The 16,251-nt window shown below is 44.3% G+C and overlaps 1 pseudogene across 1 annotated transcript; it reads right to left on the bottom strand.

Annotated features, from left to right (window-relative positions):
• Positions 1 to 2,195: 2,195 nt before the first annotated feature.
• LOC309844455 (large ribosomal subunit protein eL28 pseudogene) lies at positions 2,196 to 2,649 on the bottom strand (annotated as a pseudogene). The gene has a single exon. The product of its transcript is annotated as a large ribosomal subunit protein eL28 pseudogene (transcript).
• Between the last annotated feature and the right edge of the window lie 13,602 nt (positions 2,650 to 16,251).

A 16,251-nucleotide genomic window follows, 5' to 3' on the forward strand; every position in this document is an offset into this window, starting at 1 on the left:
GGGTTTTTTGGTCAATTTTCTTCATTAACCTTACATACTTTATCTTTTTTTTTTTTTTCAATAGTAACTCAAGAATCCTTTCACAAAGATGGCACCGAAGGGGAAGAAGGAAGTCCCTGCCCCCTCAAAGTTGAAGCCAAAGCAAAGGCTTCAAAGGTCAAGAAAGTGGTGTTGAAAGACATCCCACAGTCACAAAGAAAAGATCTACAGTTGCCTACTGCCCAAAGACCCAAGACACTACTTTTCCAAGGTCAGCCCAAATATCCTTAAAAGATCACTCCCAGGAGAGAAACAAGTTTGATCCCTATGTCATCATCATCAAATTCCCCCTGACTACTGAGTCAGTCATGAAGAATATAGAAGACAACAACACACTTGTGTTCATTGTGGAGGTCAAGGCCAACAAGCACAAGATCAAGCAGGTTGTTCAAGAAGCTCTATGACAGGGCGCTTGGGTGGCTCAGTGGGTTAAGCCGCTGCCTTCGGCTCAGGTCATGGTCTCAGGGTCCTGGGATCAAGTCCCGCATCGGGCTCTCTGCTCAGCAGGGGCCTGCTTCCCTCCCTTCCCCTCTCTCTGCCTGCCTCTCTGCCTATTGTGATCTCTGTCAAATAAATAAATAAAATCTTTTAAAAAAAAAGAAGCTCTATGACATTGATATAGCCAAGGTCAACACCTTGATCAGACCTGATGGCAAGAAGAAGGCGTATGTTCGACTGGATCCTATGATGCTTTGGATGTTGCCAACAAAATTGTGATCACCTAAACTGAGTCCATCTGGCTAACTCTAAATAGAAATTTTTTCAACAACAACAAAAAAAAAGTAACTCACGAAAATCACTCCAGCTTGGAGCTCCATTTCATGGGTCACCTGTCATAGGTCTAATGCACCCTGCTAAATATTTGCATAACAGGCTGTCCTACGAAAAATGTGCCATAATTTATTTATGTATTCCTCATTGGCAGGAATTTCCTTTTTTTCTGTACAAGCAATAAATATTCTTGTATATATGTCCTTACATACAGGTGCTTTCATTTTTGTGAGATAAACTCTGAGAAATGAAATGCTCCTAATTTTAGTATCTTAATTTTAATAGATGCTGCCAGATCACTTTCCAAAATAGCTGTCATCAATTATAGTTTCACATAGAAACCAGTGGAAGGAATTTCCAGTGTTTTAATTTTTGCATACCTGATAGTTATAAAGCTCATTGTTACTTCTTTTATGAAGTATAATTGACATATAACATTGTATTAGTCTCAGGTGTACAATGTAATTATTCAATATTTGTATATATTGCAAAATGCTCACCCCTATAAACCTAGTTAACATCAGTCACCCTGTACAGTTACAAAATTTTGTGTGTGATGAGAACTTATAAGATCTACTCTTTCAGCAATTTTTAATTATGCAGTATAATCGTATTAACTATACTCACCATGTCCTACATCACCACTGCTACTTTAATTTACATTTCCCTGACTGCTTCAGAATTATATATATTTACTGTTGTTGATCATTTAAATCTGCTCTCTTGCAGATTATTGTCTTCTTAGTTTCTTTCCTTATTTTCCTATCAGTTGTTTGTCCAATTCTTGTCAATTTGTATAAACTCTGTACATATGATAGATTTAACCCTATCTATTAACGGCAAATATTTCCCCAAATCTATCTGTATGTATTGACTTAATTTTTAGTACCTCTTACTGTATGTAAGTTTTTGATTGCTCTGCTCTGCTTTTATCAGCACCACGCTCTAACCAACTGAGCTAACCGGCCAGCTCTGCTCTGCTTTTAAAACTTCTGGTTTACCAGGGGCACTTGGGTGGCGCAGTCGGCTGAGTCTTCGCCTCTTGGTTTCGGCTCAGGTAGTGATCTCAGGATTGTGAGATTGAGCACCATGTGTGGCTCTTTGCTGGACACAGAGTCTGTTGAGATTCTCTTTCCCTCTTCCTCTGCCCCTCCTGCTCATGCTTTAGCTCTCTCTCTCAAATAAATAAATAAATAAATAAATAAACTTCTGGCTTTCTAGCATCAATTTGGATGGTCGCCTTGTCTCTAGATTAAAGACATACACTCTTGGATGTAATTTTTATTTTTTTCACATTTTAAATCATTAAGCCATCTGTAATTAATTAATTAATTAATTTAGAGGAGGCTGACTGCTTTATTGCTTTGCAGGTGAGGGCAGGGGGCTCAGGAGCGCTTGGTGGGGCGGGCCAGCTTCCTCTTCATCATCACAGGCTTCTGGCTATGCAGGATGGCACTGGCTCCGCGAATGACAGCCATGCGCAAATCTGGGCGGCTCTTGTTCTTGCGGATCATGTGCGGAACACTGCTGAGGGTGGACCTGGCGTTCTTGTTGATGGTGGTCCGCACGTACGAGGTGGCAGGTTTCCGCTGGCCAGATCTGCGCTTCATGACCACCACCACACCCTTGCCTCGGTCGCTGGCTCCACGCCCATGGTCTTGTGGTGAATCAGCCGTTGTAGCGGAACAAGTTGCGGGCTTTCAGGTTGTTGGGCTCAGTGCTGTAGGCCGGCTTGTTCCTCTTGATCAGGAGGAAGCTGGAGCAATTCCGCACGACCATCCGCTGCAGGTGGGCCCGCATGGCAGCGGCGGTTCCTCCCGTTAGGGCAGCCAGAGACGGAAAGAGCTGAAATTTATTTTTGTTTTTATTTCTCACAAATTGAAATACCAACTTTATTGTTTTATTTCTTGCTTATTTTATAAATTATTTCTGGATTTTTTTCTCATCTAAACACTTTTTATTTATTTTTATTAACGCATAATGTATCATTTGCCCCAGGGGTACAGGTCTGTGAATCATCAGGCTTACACATTTCACAGCACTCACCACAGCCCATACCCTCCCTAGTGTCCAAACCCCGCACAATCCCCAGCAACCCTCAGTTTGTTTTGTAAGATTAAGAGTCTTTTATGGTTTGTCTCCCTCCCCATCCTGTCTTGTTTCACTTTTTCCTTCCCAACACCACAACCCCCAACCCTGCCTCTCAAATTCCTCATATTATATTTCTGGATTTTCTATTCTGTTTCACAGACCTATTTATTTATATTTATGGAAGTAACACACTAATTTGTTTATAGGAACTTTATAGCGTGTTGTGTGTGATATTTGGTAAGGCAAATGCTCACTCTTTTTTTTTTTAATGTACTATATATATATATATATATATATAGTCTCAGACATTTTTTAAAAATATAAATCATTAAAAAATAAAGTAAAATATAAAGCATAAGATCATTTAATCCAGTTCAAATAATCCTATTGGGATTTGAATGGGAATTATACTATATTTACAGATACTGATTCTGGGAAAATCAAATTGGCATGATACCAAGTGTCTCCATCTGAAAATGTTTTATCTGTCTCTGTTCTGATCTTACTTTATAGTTATGTTTTCTAATAAAATCTTATAATTTTCTTCACATTGGTCTTTGCCTTTCTTATTAACCTCATTCCTTAGCATTTCCTAGTTTGTGTATGGAACACTTTTTTTCATTTTCATTTGTCATATACATTGCTGGAATAGAAACCATTGCTTTTTGTATATTTACCTTGTATCCTGCTACCTTAACAAATTCTCTTATAAACTTTGGTAAGTTTCTAATTAGAGCCTATTGAATTTTTTAGAAATTCAATAATCCCCTCAGCATAAAAAGAGGACATTTTATCTTATCTTTTCTAATGTTTATAGTATTTTTTGGCTCATTTCATTTACCAGAATGAAATACTTGTGTAATTATAATGAGAACAAGCATCTCTGTCTTGTTACTAACTTCCAATCTAAATATTTTTAGGCATTTGGCATTCAGATTAACAATATCTTTATTTTTTGTTGTATTTGTGTAACCTAGTATTTAATTCTTTGGTGCATTTATTATAATTAAGTCATTATTGTATTCATATTTCAGTAATTTAGTTTACTATTTTACTTAGGTTTTACAGACTTGATATCAAGTGTTCTTTAAGCATTTACTGATGGGATCACATAATTTTTCCATTCATGTATTGATACACTGGATAATGTTAGTAAACTTCCAGATATGGAGCTAGTCTGCATTCCCTGAATAAATCCTACTTCAGTTTGGCCCATTTTTCTTTTGACGCATCATTAGAGGTTACTCACTAATAGTTTAGATTGACTGTTCCCTTCTAGAGCCTTAAGTGAGATTGGCCTATGGCTTTTATAAAATAGTCTTCTTTTCAGTTTTTGATATTAAAGCTATGTTGTCATCATAAAATAAATCAAGAGAGCTCTCCATCTTCTCATAGGGTCAAGAATAGGTTATCTGACACTGACCTGCTGTGTCAGTGTCAGATAAAAATCACTTGTGACTTTATTAGGCTCTGATTATTTACTAAGTCATAGTTGTCACTTTCATAATTCTTCTACCATAATTACTATTCAAGTGCTCTGCTTCCTCTGGTGTCAATTTTGGTAATTTGCATTTTCTAGGAAATCATCCATTTCTTCTAGATTTTTAAAATCATTGCCCAAAAGTTGCATATATTAATTTCTTATATTTTAATTTTTCTTGCATTTGTGTTTTTGCTTACTTTCTTTACATTACTAAATTCTTTCTTCCTTAATCAAATTTGTGAAGACATATTTCATGATGTTGTGTTTTCAAAGTACTTGGCTTTAGACTTGTCACTCTCTCTTATTTGCAATGTTTTCCTATTTCTTTAGTTTCAACTTCTGTCTTGGTGAGTTTCCTATTCTAGATTTTTAAAAATGTCTTTTGTGTATTGGTTTTAATTTCTTGAACCCTGAACTGTCTTGATGTTAATTTTAAATAAATAAGATATTTAACACTATTAATTTTTACCAGTATGATTTTTTTCTGACCATGGGTTATGTGTAAATTGTTCTTTTAATTGACTTCTTCAGAAGTTGCAATATCCCTTTTGATTTCTCTCCCCATCTAAGGATTTTTCTAAGATTAGATATTTTCATTTCTAAGCAGTTAAGATTTGGGCCATTTTTTAAAATTATATGCCTCTAATTTTATTAAGATAATGATTAGAGAATGTGGCTTCTATTTTATAGTTACATAATCTCTACTTCTTAGAATAATTCAAAACATTTCTTTTGGGGAAAGAACATGATCAATATTTTATGTAGTTTGTGAACATAGAATAAGTATATTCTTTATTCAAAGCAATTATAAATTTTACATATAGCCAAGATTATTGAGTTTTAAAATATTATATATATTTATATTTAATTTAATAGGTGTGAAATGTTTGAATGGAATTATACTGAAATCTTTGAGAGAGAAAGAGTGAGCAGGTGTATGTGGAGGGGGAGGGGAGGCAGATGGGGAGGGACAAGCAGACTCCAGGCCTGCACAGAACCCCACATGGGGCTTGATCTCATGATGTCACCTCCCTGAGATCACTACCTGAGCCCAAACCAAGAGTCCACTGCTTAACTCACTGAGCCACCCAGGCACCCCTGTGTATAATTTTAAAAATCAAATTCTTTTTACATTTCTAATAGCTTAGCTTTATATGTTTAGTTGACACATTGTTTTGCTCATACAATTTATGAAATATCTTCAAATTCACCACTTATGATATACAGCGTCCCTTTCTTGTCCTGTTTAGTGTTTAACCTTAAATTCTACTTTGTCTAATATTGAATATTGTTCCCACTTTTGCCTTTTATTCATTTGCATTTGCCTGGCATTCTTCTTCCCATTCTTTTCATTTGGATCTTTCATTGTTAATTTCTTTTAAGTATATTTATTTAAGCAGTTTATAAATGTTTTTGGCTTTTAACCCTCTCTGATAAGCTCTGTCTTTAAAAGATATAATTCAGTTTTTTCCCAAATTATTTGAAAACTTACAATCCTGCTTTTTCTTCACTTTTGTGTTGCTTTATAATTGTGATTTATCTTACACTGTTTTTTCTTTTTTCTCTATGTTCACTGGTTTGATCAAATTGTTACCCATCTTATTTTTCCCCTTGTTAATTTGTACCTTCTAATAAACTCATTACATTCTATTAATGTTTTTTGTCACTTTCCTTGTACTTATAATCATTTATCTTCATATTATTATTATTATCATTATTATTAGCAAGGTATTATTTTACCAAGCAAGACATTCTATTTTCACATTGCCTTCCCCTCTTTGTTACCCTGTGACATAATACCTTTAGGATACCTTCACTTACCCCTCCCCCCATTTCTCCTTCCCCTTCAGATTCCCCTCTCCCAATCTTGGAAGAGACATTTAGAATGTCTCTCACTTCTGTCCCCACCCACTGCCCCTGCCGACCTAGTGTTGCTCAGAGAGTTTAGTGTTTTTAGGTCTGGATGCTGTTAGAATGTCCCTTGAAATGTCTCTTCTCAGTTTTCAGATTCTGAATTTAAGGTAGATATATTTCACATTTCCAGAGAACCCATAATTCTCTAACCAGGAATTTTCTCCTGGATTTTGTTGTTGTTGTTGTTTTGTTGTTTTTTGTTTTTCTTAAATTTAGCAATTATATTTTTGCTATGGGATCCCTTCTTTGTTTTCTTCTAGATTCCCTACATTTGCTCGTCAGGTCTCCTGGTTCCATCTTCCAGCTCTCTAGAGTTTTCTGTCACTGTTTTCATCTCTTTACATTTTTCTCTGCGCATTAGTGTATCACTTGACTCTCAAGTCCACTAATTCACATCTCAATAGTGTTCTTTTCCTTTGCTTCTCTTGCCACACTGGAGAGTTGGAAAAACCACATTTCAGCTTCAGAAAGTCTTTTTGTGTGCGTTTGCTGCTCTTGATTGCCAAGAAGTGCTCTGTTTTTCTGTTTAGTCTCAGCGATGGGGAATTTGAAAGCTGACATGGCCAAGATATACAAAAGAATGATATGTGTGACTTTTGAACAATGATTGTGAAGTCTGGAAGAGACGGATCATTTCATAGCAAATAAATTTTTAAAATTGACTGCAGAAGAAATGGAGCAGTTGAAAAGAGCAATTATCATAGAAGAGAAAATAAAGTGATTAGATTGTACACTTCAAATTAATATTACAGTGTATGTTAACTAACTGGAATTTAAATAAAAACTTAAAAAATTTTCTTTCAGGCAACATCTTCTTCCTTTAAGATATCAGTCTTCTCAACAACAACAATAAAAAGAAAAGAAGAAAGAAAAGAAAAAAAGAAAAAGAAAAAGAAAATGACTAGAGATGTACCATTTAGTAAATAACTAGGATCCAGTGAGACTACAGCTGGGTTTTTATCTAACATTTAGGGATCAAGAGGAGCTCTCCTTGGTGAAGCATGCATTTTTTTCTGACAGACTATCCTCTCTGGGCCCCCTTAGTGGGGGCACAGGTGGGAGTCTCCAGCAAGGAGACTGAGATGGACAGCAGCCTGCAGATCTATTAGGGGAGTTCTCTTGGGCTCGTCCCCAGAGAAGGGGAAGGAAGCAGGATTGGGAAGAGGAGAAGTTGAACTGTGAAAGGCAGTCTCCACAAAGCTTGATTTAATGGAGAGCTGGTCCTTCAGGCTTGTCCAGAGCTAAGATGAGGGGGTGAGATTTTATACTGTTGCACCCCGTCAGGTCTAAGTGTTATCTGTCCTGGGAAGTGGGTATGACCTTGGATATGCCAAAGCAATTTCCAAAGAGGGCTGACTAGTAGTTTAGTACTGTCTGCCTACAGGTCTCCCCAGAAGCTCAAGAAAGGAGAGGAAGGGAGGGCAGAAGATCTCCATTCTTACAGGGGAGGCTCGTTGACATACTACAACATCCACTGTGGATGGGCCATTATTTTTCTTTGTGCCCCACCATCCTGAGTTTCTATCTTTTATTGGAATATCACAAGTTCTAAACTGGTGGTTGGTGAGTAATCCTGTCACTGTGGGCCACCGCAGCAAGCAAGGTGACCATCACTTTGAGGTGTGTGGAAGACATCTCCTGAACCCTCTTTTTCTTTCAGTCACCAGAGCATGGAGAACTCAGTCCATTTATTCAGCTGTCTCTTGACCAGGAAGATGGGAGCTGGGGAAGGGGAGGGATGGCTTATCCCCTGGTCCCCTGGAGGATGGATTTCTGCAGGGAAGCTCTTCTCATGGTCTGTTGCTTTATGACACCTGCTAGCTTCACTATCCTTTATCCTGGAGGAGAAAGTCCTATATCACTTCCCTTGACCATGATCTCCATGGTGCCCAGGGCTTTCCACAGGCCACCACAGGTCCCAGCTGATATTTGACCTGGGAGAGTCAAATTGATGAGAGTTGATAGTGGAGAAGAAGGGGGCCGCAGACAGGCTACCTTTTCCTTGACATCCCTTCCTTTTCAACTTTCTCACCTTGTCCATGAGAACCATGTAAAATATTTTGTTAGTTGAGTAGCTGAAATCAACATGCTAACTCAGGAGCCAGTGACTCCAGTGGGTACTGGGCTGGAGGCAAACAAGAAATGAATGCATTCTGGTCCTTAGTTGCATGCCCATCCCTAGGTTAGGACCCCTGGGGATCTCTGAAAGGAAAAATTAGCAAGCTCCCGGAGACAGTGCTCTCTGTGTATACTTGCATCCAAAGAGATCAGTGTTTATGTATTTAAGTAAAGCCTTGTGTCTTATACATGAGCATGAGCAGGTGGAAATATTTACTCAGCCTGAATCCCTAGTTGCAGATCTCTCTATGATCCACACCCTTTGAAATTCAAACATATTCACGAGGCTGAAACATAGATGCTCTTTATTAAGACCAAAAAAGCTGTCTAAAAAAATAACTCAAAAGCCCATCTATATGCGTGGAAATAGACATGTTAATTGAACTATCCCTATGGGAGCCAGGAGTTGGTAAATCCCGGGAAGGGCCACTCCAGCACCTACAGCTGGGGCAAGGGCTAAACCCTGCCACCAGTCCCGACGGTACCATCACCACCAAGCGAAAGGAAGAAGAGCCATGAGAGGCAGAAAGACAGAGCCATGGGTGCACAGGGAGCTCTGAGCACGGATGTTGGAAAGAGACAGGCAAAAGGCAGGGTCGCAGCCAAGGACAAAAGCTGAAGCGTGCTCTGGGGCGGCAGGAGCAGTGTCAGGGAAACTCCGGTATCAAATGAGCTGAGGTTTGGAAGAAAAAATGTCAAGGACACTAGAAAATTAATTTCTTTTTTCATTTCGTTTGGACCTGAGAAGAAATGGATTGGGTGCTGTTTTGGGGGGCTGCTGGGGCTCTCTGCCACAGCTGTCAGGTTCCCCTAGCTGGCAGGGGAGGGAGGTGTGTGACAGGCGGGGCTGGTCACAGGGCGTGGAGGAAAGGCACAGTCACCCACACCGCTTTGACTGTTTTCCTGAGGATGTTCATGGGAGTAGGAAGGATGAAGGGCTTGGTGCAAGAGGGGAAGCTCAGGAAACCTGGAAAGATGAAGAGGGTAGAGGAGCTATAAGGGGCCAGAGAGGTGGGGAAGAGCCCACCTGCAGGCCAGCCTGGCCAGAGCCCTCCAGACATTCCAGTCATTCAAGTCCTAGGCTCACACAGCTTATTTCAAATAGGAAAAGAACTTGGTAATGTGACTTCAAAGAATCCACTGTCCAGAATCTCTCAAGACAGAAAGTATGAGAGAGAGAGAGAGAGAGAGAGCGTGCAAGCACTCCCTCAAACAAGGGCAGTGCTGACATGTGAAACTGGAAAACAGAACAAAGTCCATTTCCAAATACAAAGCTGAAGGCCATTGACCTCAGGGTTAATTCCCAGAAAACCCTCTGAATCCCGAGTCCCGTGGTTGAGCAGTCTGTTTCTTTTTTTTTAAATTTGAGGAAACTTTTTTTTTTTTAAGATTTTTATTTATTTATTTGTCAGAGAGAGAGAGCGCGCAAGCGTACTGGCAGACAGAGGCAGAGGGAGAAGCAGGCTCCCTGCTGAGCAAAGAGCCCGATGTGGGACTTGATCCCAGGACGCTGGGATCATAACCTGAGCTGAAGGCAGCTGCTTAACCAGGAGCAGTCCGTTTCTAAGTGCTTAAGGAGGAAAGCACTTAAGGAAGAGCCCAGTGAGGGCTCATCAAGTATGCCCGATATAGGTGCTGGTGTTTGCAAAGGGCGAATCCTGGCTGATGAGAGTACCTGAACTTCTGGGAAGCATTTCTCAGCCTCTCACAATAGCCTAGTCCATAATGCAGAAGCCTGTGGGCTGCATGGCAGGAGGATTTGTGGGGGTGCCAAAGACATGCCCCCAAAGAGTGTGGAACAAGAACCTGTTTTTAGCCAGGCTCCGCTTTACTGACTAGGCAGAGAGGTAAGCACAGTGATTACAGCAGTTTTTGACTTGAATGAATAAACTTTGAATGAACTTCAGTGAACTTGGCTCAGTCACTCAGCAAGTGTGTGACCGAAAAAACTTCCTTCCTTTTTGTGAACCTCGGTATCCCCACCTGTCAAGTGGGAGATAATTCTACCCCTACCTACAAAATTTGTACATACACACATATGTGCATGTATAAATATAAAATATGCATATATAAAAATATTTATGTGTAGAAGAAAATATGAAATGCATATATAAATACAGAAATGGATGTTATATATATATGAAGATTAATATGTCTGTAAACATACACAACACATGTGCTTAGCACAGGTGTGGGGTGTTGTGTGCACTGGACCAGTTGTTGGGTGCTGGTGGTTTGTCCCAGCACAGAAGTGCCTCTTCCTCCAGGAGGAAGGGGCAGGAGATTATGTCCTTGAAGGGCAGGTTGGGGTGGCCCCAGGGTGCGAATGCGTGAGAACAATAAGGACTTTAAGAAAGGGGAATATTTAAGGTTGGAGTAAGTCTAAAAGAAAATAATAAATCCCGAGCGATTTGCTAAATGAGAATGGATTGCGACACTCGGGCCAGAGGGAAATTTAAGAGTTAGTGCGGCAATTCCAGCCCTCCCAGAGTTATAGGGCGCACCGGAGAGTCTTTAACCGATGCCCTGTAGCCGGAAGAGTAATTCACCAGGCTGGGCCGTACATCTAAAGAGAACCCTGCTCGAGACCAAACTGTTTTTTCTTCCAAATTAAAAAGCAATTTACATCCCTAAATCACAGGCTGCTGAGCTCTCCCCAACACCACTATGCAAATCTTATTCTATAGGCAGATAAATTGAGATGGCAGTTTAAAAAAAAAAATCATAGCTCCATACACTTAAACCTTTTCTGCTTTTCTGCTCTCTCTCTCTCTGCCTAGGGTAGAGCAGAGTGCACACTCCTACCTCCACCGCTTCCAGAGTCCCGCGGTATCTGCCCCTTGCACTCAGTCCATTCACTGGCTAAGCATCTGCCGAGTGTGGGACAAAGTCCTGGCCCCCATCTGAACTGTCAGCTTAGGATGGGAAGCAGAGAGCTAATCATGTCCCAGGCATGCAGCTGGATCCCAAGGAAGAATTAGATGATATTAAAATAAAATGGGGAAATGAATAGCTATATGGCATCTCTAATGCATGATGGGCTCTTAAGCGGCAATTCTCACAAAAGAAAGCCCGCTCAAGATCAATATCTGCATGTTATCAGTGCAGATACTGTCTGTGTGGTGAGACTTGCCACTTGAGACTTGGCTCTGATTTGTGCAAAGTGGCTTATGTGCCCACCCTCTGGACCTTCGTGGTGGTACCCTGATTGGCAAGACCGTGGTGAGCTTCAGCTCCAAGGGAGTATGTACATTTGTGTGCATACGTGTGTGTGTGTGTTTGCGGAAGGTATAGTCAGAAGAGAGGAAAGCTAGTCTGACAAAAGCCATCAGGATCACTACGTGTGACATTGTGAAAAGGAGGCAAAGGTGTCTATACAGACCACTGGGGCTGGATTCGGGCTGGGCTGATCTGTTGTTCTCAAATGTGTGGTCTAATGACCGCCAGCATAGGAATCACCCAGGAAAGCTTGCTGAAATGCAGCTTCATAGGCCTGACCTCAGCCCTAGAGTCCGGACTCCCCGGTGGGTCCCGGGGATCTGCCTCTTCAGCAAGCCTCAGAAGGAGCAGATGGATATCTCAACAATTCGGGGATATAGGGGTTGAAACAGATCTCACCCACATCTTTCTTGTGTCTGGCGCTGTGCTAGGTGCCTCGAGATTCATGAGACATAATTGCCGACTTCCGGAATCTACGGAGGGCAGGAGTTAAGTGTGTTGATTTCTGAACCTTCCCACAGAGCCTAGGCATGTGTTATTCACAGATTAAATTCTTCATAATTGAGAATGAATGAATGAATGAATGAATGGCGTGTGTAGGACCACCACCAGGGGGCTCACGCTCTGCCCGGGTGAAAGACCACTGCGTCCCCTCCTCCCCTCCAGCTTGCTCCCTCCTGGCTTCTCTTGCCCAAAGAGGATAATAAAGCATGTTGGGTTATTTATTTATTTATTTGAGAGAGAGAGAAAGTGAGAGGCAGAGCATGAGGGGGAGGGAGGAGTGCAGAGGCAGAGGGAGAAGCAGACTCCCCGCTGACCATGGAGCACCATGTGGGACTCTATCCCAGGACCCTGAGAACAGACCCTAAGGCAGATGCTTACCCAACTAAACCACCCAGGCATCCCCAGATGTGAGTTTTAGAAAACGCTTTGGGCTGCAGGGACTTCGTGTTCAGCTCTGCAGGCAGTGCCAGCCCCGTAGTGGGCACCCCAGAAATGCTGGCTGAATATGTGGCTGGCAGTCCTGCCAGCTGAGCCCTGATGGGGTCCCCAATCTGCTCGGCCAGTTCAGACCTCCCCAGCACCCACACCCCCACCACCATGGGTGGCCTGACACCCAACACTGTGTCCTCATTTTCTTCTGCTTTCCTGTCCCCCAGGCCCTCGCTGCATTCCCCTCCCGGGATCTGCCCAGTTCTGCTGAGAAGGTAAAGACTCTGCAGCCATGGGCTCTCCCTTGGGCAGCCCCTCTGGGGCATCGGGCTACCTGCTTGCTTCTAAGACATTGGCTTTGCATCTGGGTCTCCTTTGGTTTCCCTCCACGCCCCCTCCCTTCCCCCTCCTCCACCTCAGCCCCTCATGCATAAGGATACAGCCCCCCTCTGGCAGCTTGGAAGGTGCTGCCTAGGTCCAGGCTGCATCTGGGACCTTGTGCCTTCTCTGTGGCCCGATGAGCACAGCCTGCCCATCCCCTCCCCACCCTGCAGATGTCTCCCACCTGCCCTATCCCCACTCAGGGGCTGCAGAGTTTCTGGAGAACAGGGTGAGGGAGATGAGCTTCCTTGGGGAGCTGGGACTCTCTTTGGGAGAGCAGGTCTAGGCACAGCCAAGCCACCAGAGAGCCACGCAGAGCAGTTGGAACAGCAGATGGCTGAGGGCTGGAGGGACAGGCCCTCAAGGGCCCTGTGGGAACCTGGGTGAGAGGGGGGCCAAGAAACTCCACAGGGAGGCGGGAGGTTGGTGTTGGAGCTGGGGGGAGGGGAGTTTGCAGGCTCAAAAGTCTGGTGACAGGTCCCACTCCACCTCCCACATCTTTGGCTCAGATCATGGCCCTTGGTGCTGCTGGGGCTGGTTCCTGCTGCCAAGCCTTTACACTTGTCTTCCCCCCAGCTGCCCCTTTCCTCCTGAATTCCTTCATGAGCCTGCAGGGGGGGGGGGGCTTCTCTTCCAAGCCAGAGGACCAGGAGCACAGATCACCCCTTCCTGTAACCGCCCCCCTCCACCCATGCCTCTGCCAGTGTTGCCCAGACTTCACCCGGCTTCTCCATCTCTCCACGGGGTCTCCCTGAGGCCACCCCACATCTTACTTACTCATCCGAGACCCCCCCCCCCACCCCATCCCCCCACCCAGCACAAGGCTGGCACACAGGAGGGGCGGACAAAGACCGGCTAGATCAAACTGAGCCACTGGCCACACCCAGCCCACAGTCCCTCCTGCTGCAGATGTCCCCATGCAGGTCCTCTCCCCTCACTGCCCTGCCTCTGTGCTCCTCCACAGCTCTGCTGGGACCCTGCCCCGGGCACAGTGACCTTCGGCTTTGGGCCTGGCTCTGCACTTACCCCCAGTGACACCTCCATGCTTGGGCCTCGGGTTCCTCCCATGGCCTTCCATCAGAATGAGACCCAGAATGAGACAACAGAGTTGATTCGATGCTCACGAGGCCCAGTTCCTGGGCCTCTCAGCTCCCCACTCTCTACAAACACCTGTTTCTCCCCCACTGCCTGACTCTCCTCACTCTCCCCTGTCCCGCTCCCACAGCCCCCACCCAACTCCTTCCATCCTATCTATGCATCACTGACACCTCTCCATGGGCCAGGTGAGCCATCTGGGGCCTGGAGGGGCTGACCCAGACTGGCAAAGCGTCCTTAACAGGGTGCTTTGGCATATTTGGTGAATAGGAGGCAATAGACCCGTGTATGTTGTGGCTGGAGGAAGAGGGTCTACCCAGCTGCAGATGCTCCAACCCTGGAGAGACATGACAGACCTGTCCCGCTGAGGACAGGGGGAGTGTAACAGGTGGCCACACAGGTACTGGGTCATATCCTACTTAGGATACCTCCTCAGCTGTGTGACTTCCAGCAAGTCAGTCCACCTCTCTGAGCCTCATACTGGCCAGGCAGAAAATGAAGACTATGTGCGAACCTTCCTCAAAGAGGGTGGTGTGAAGATGAAATGGAATTAATGCTGACAGCGTGTTTAGCATGGCGCAGGGAACATGGGAAGCATGAAATGAATTACAGAAATTAGTAAATATGTGCATTTTCACAGCTGTGCCGAGCCCAAAGAACAGAATGCTCCTTAGGGTGTTTGGGACCCCAGGAAAATATTTGATTAAAAATGTGTTATCAAATCCATGTGGAATCTAATGATTTATTGATGAGGGCTTAGAATAATGGGCAGAGACGAGGTACTTAATTGTTTGTTGGCCTATCAGCGCCCGGGAAGATTCTTCAGAGAGCCCGGCACTGCCTCTCTCCGTTCAGGTCCAGGAAGCCTCGCTCTGTATTCTTTATTGACAAGAGCGCATTCCTGACTAATTTCATAGTTCCCACTGCAAGGAACAGGTGTTGATATGTGGAACTCACCATGCCGTGGCTTTCCAGAGCCTGTGAGTCACTGAAGCTGTGTTCAGCTCTCTGGCTGTGCCGTTCCCCAGTGTCATTTCTATAACGCTGGTGGCACCCGTGGTCATGAAGCCGCATCAGCTGGGTGCGGTCCGTGAGCACACTGACTTCACCGACCCCCAGTCACTGTTGTGTGTCTACAAGTCCTGCTCTGGGACTGCGGGGAAACAGGACCAGTGACTCGTTTTCCCGTCATGTTAAAATTGCCACTTGGTATGTTGTCGCACAAACCCACAGCATGACTTCCATCTGCATCTTCTCTTGAGCTCATTAGGCCGTAAGGACTGTACCCCTAGAATGTGAAGTCTCTCGCTCCACCACAGGCGAACCGGCAGCCCAGTGCGTCTGCCCAAAGAGCGTCCATCCCCTCTCTAGTCCGTCTTCAGAGGGCCAGGGGGAGCATGGTGTGCCCACCCCCATCAGACATAAGAGGCTGTCTCACAGGGGATACACCAAAGCCTCAGGGGAGATAGGCACCCCTCCCACCGCCCTCGGGTGTCATAGAGCTGGGGCCACACCATCATGGAAAAGAACCAGTCCATGGGCCCAAGATGGTGGCTCAAACCCAAAGCTCTGTGTTGGGCTGTGGGTAGCTCAGAGCCCCCACATCTATCTTCTGTCTGGCATGAATGAGAGTTACCCCAAATCAGTACATTCTAGAGGCCCCAGCTCATGCATTCAGTGAAGAGAACAGCATGCCAGCCGGCAATAGCCATCTGCTCCTCAGACCAATCTCCTGGAACCATGGCCCGGCAGTGGGACCCTAGGATGATGATCCCCTGAGCACCTGAAACTTCTTCAGATGCTTTGCAGACCCCATGCAAAGAGTAGAGGATCTGAGAGCATCTGGAAGGGGAGAGACAGAGCCAGAGGCTCCTGCCAGTCTAGGTTAGAACACAGGTGCCCCGCATGAAGGCTCTGCCACCCCTGAGGGTCTCAGATACTCAAGGAGACTTAAGAAAATGTCAAGGAGGGGTCTGCGGGAAGCTGGAACTTATGCAGGCCCAAACCAGAGGTTTGGCAGGGGTGCTTGCCCAAGCAGAGCTCCAAGCCCCAGCTGGTCCCACGTACCCAAAAAGGATTCAGAGAATTTCAAGGAAGAAATCCCAAATGGGACCCCCTGAGGCATAGGGCCATGGAAGCTAGGCCTAGGCCTAAGGAAACTACTTCCCTCCAAAATTCATAATAACCAATGATTGAGATTTTAAATC

The sequence above is a fragment of the Mustela nivalis genome (genome assembly GCF_964662115.1).
Source record: "Mustela nivalis genome assembly, chromosome: 11".
In the NCBI taxonomy this organism is placed as follows: domain Eukaryota; kingdom Metazoa; phylum Chordata; class Mammalia; order Carnivora; family Mustelidae; genus Mustela; species Mustela nivalis.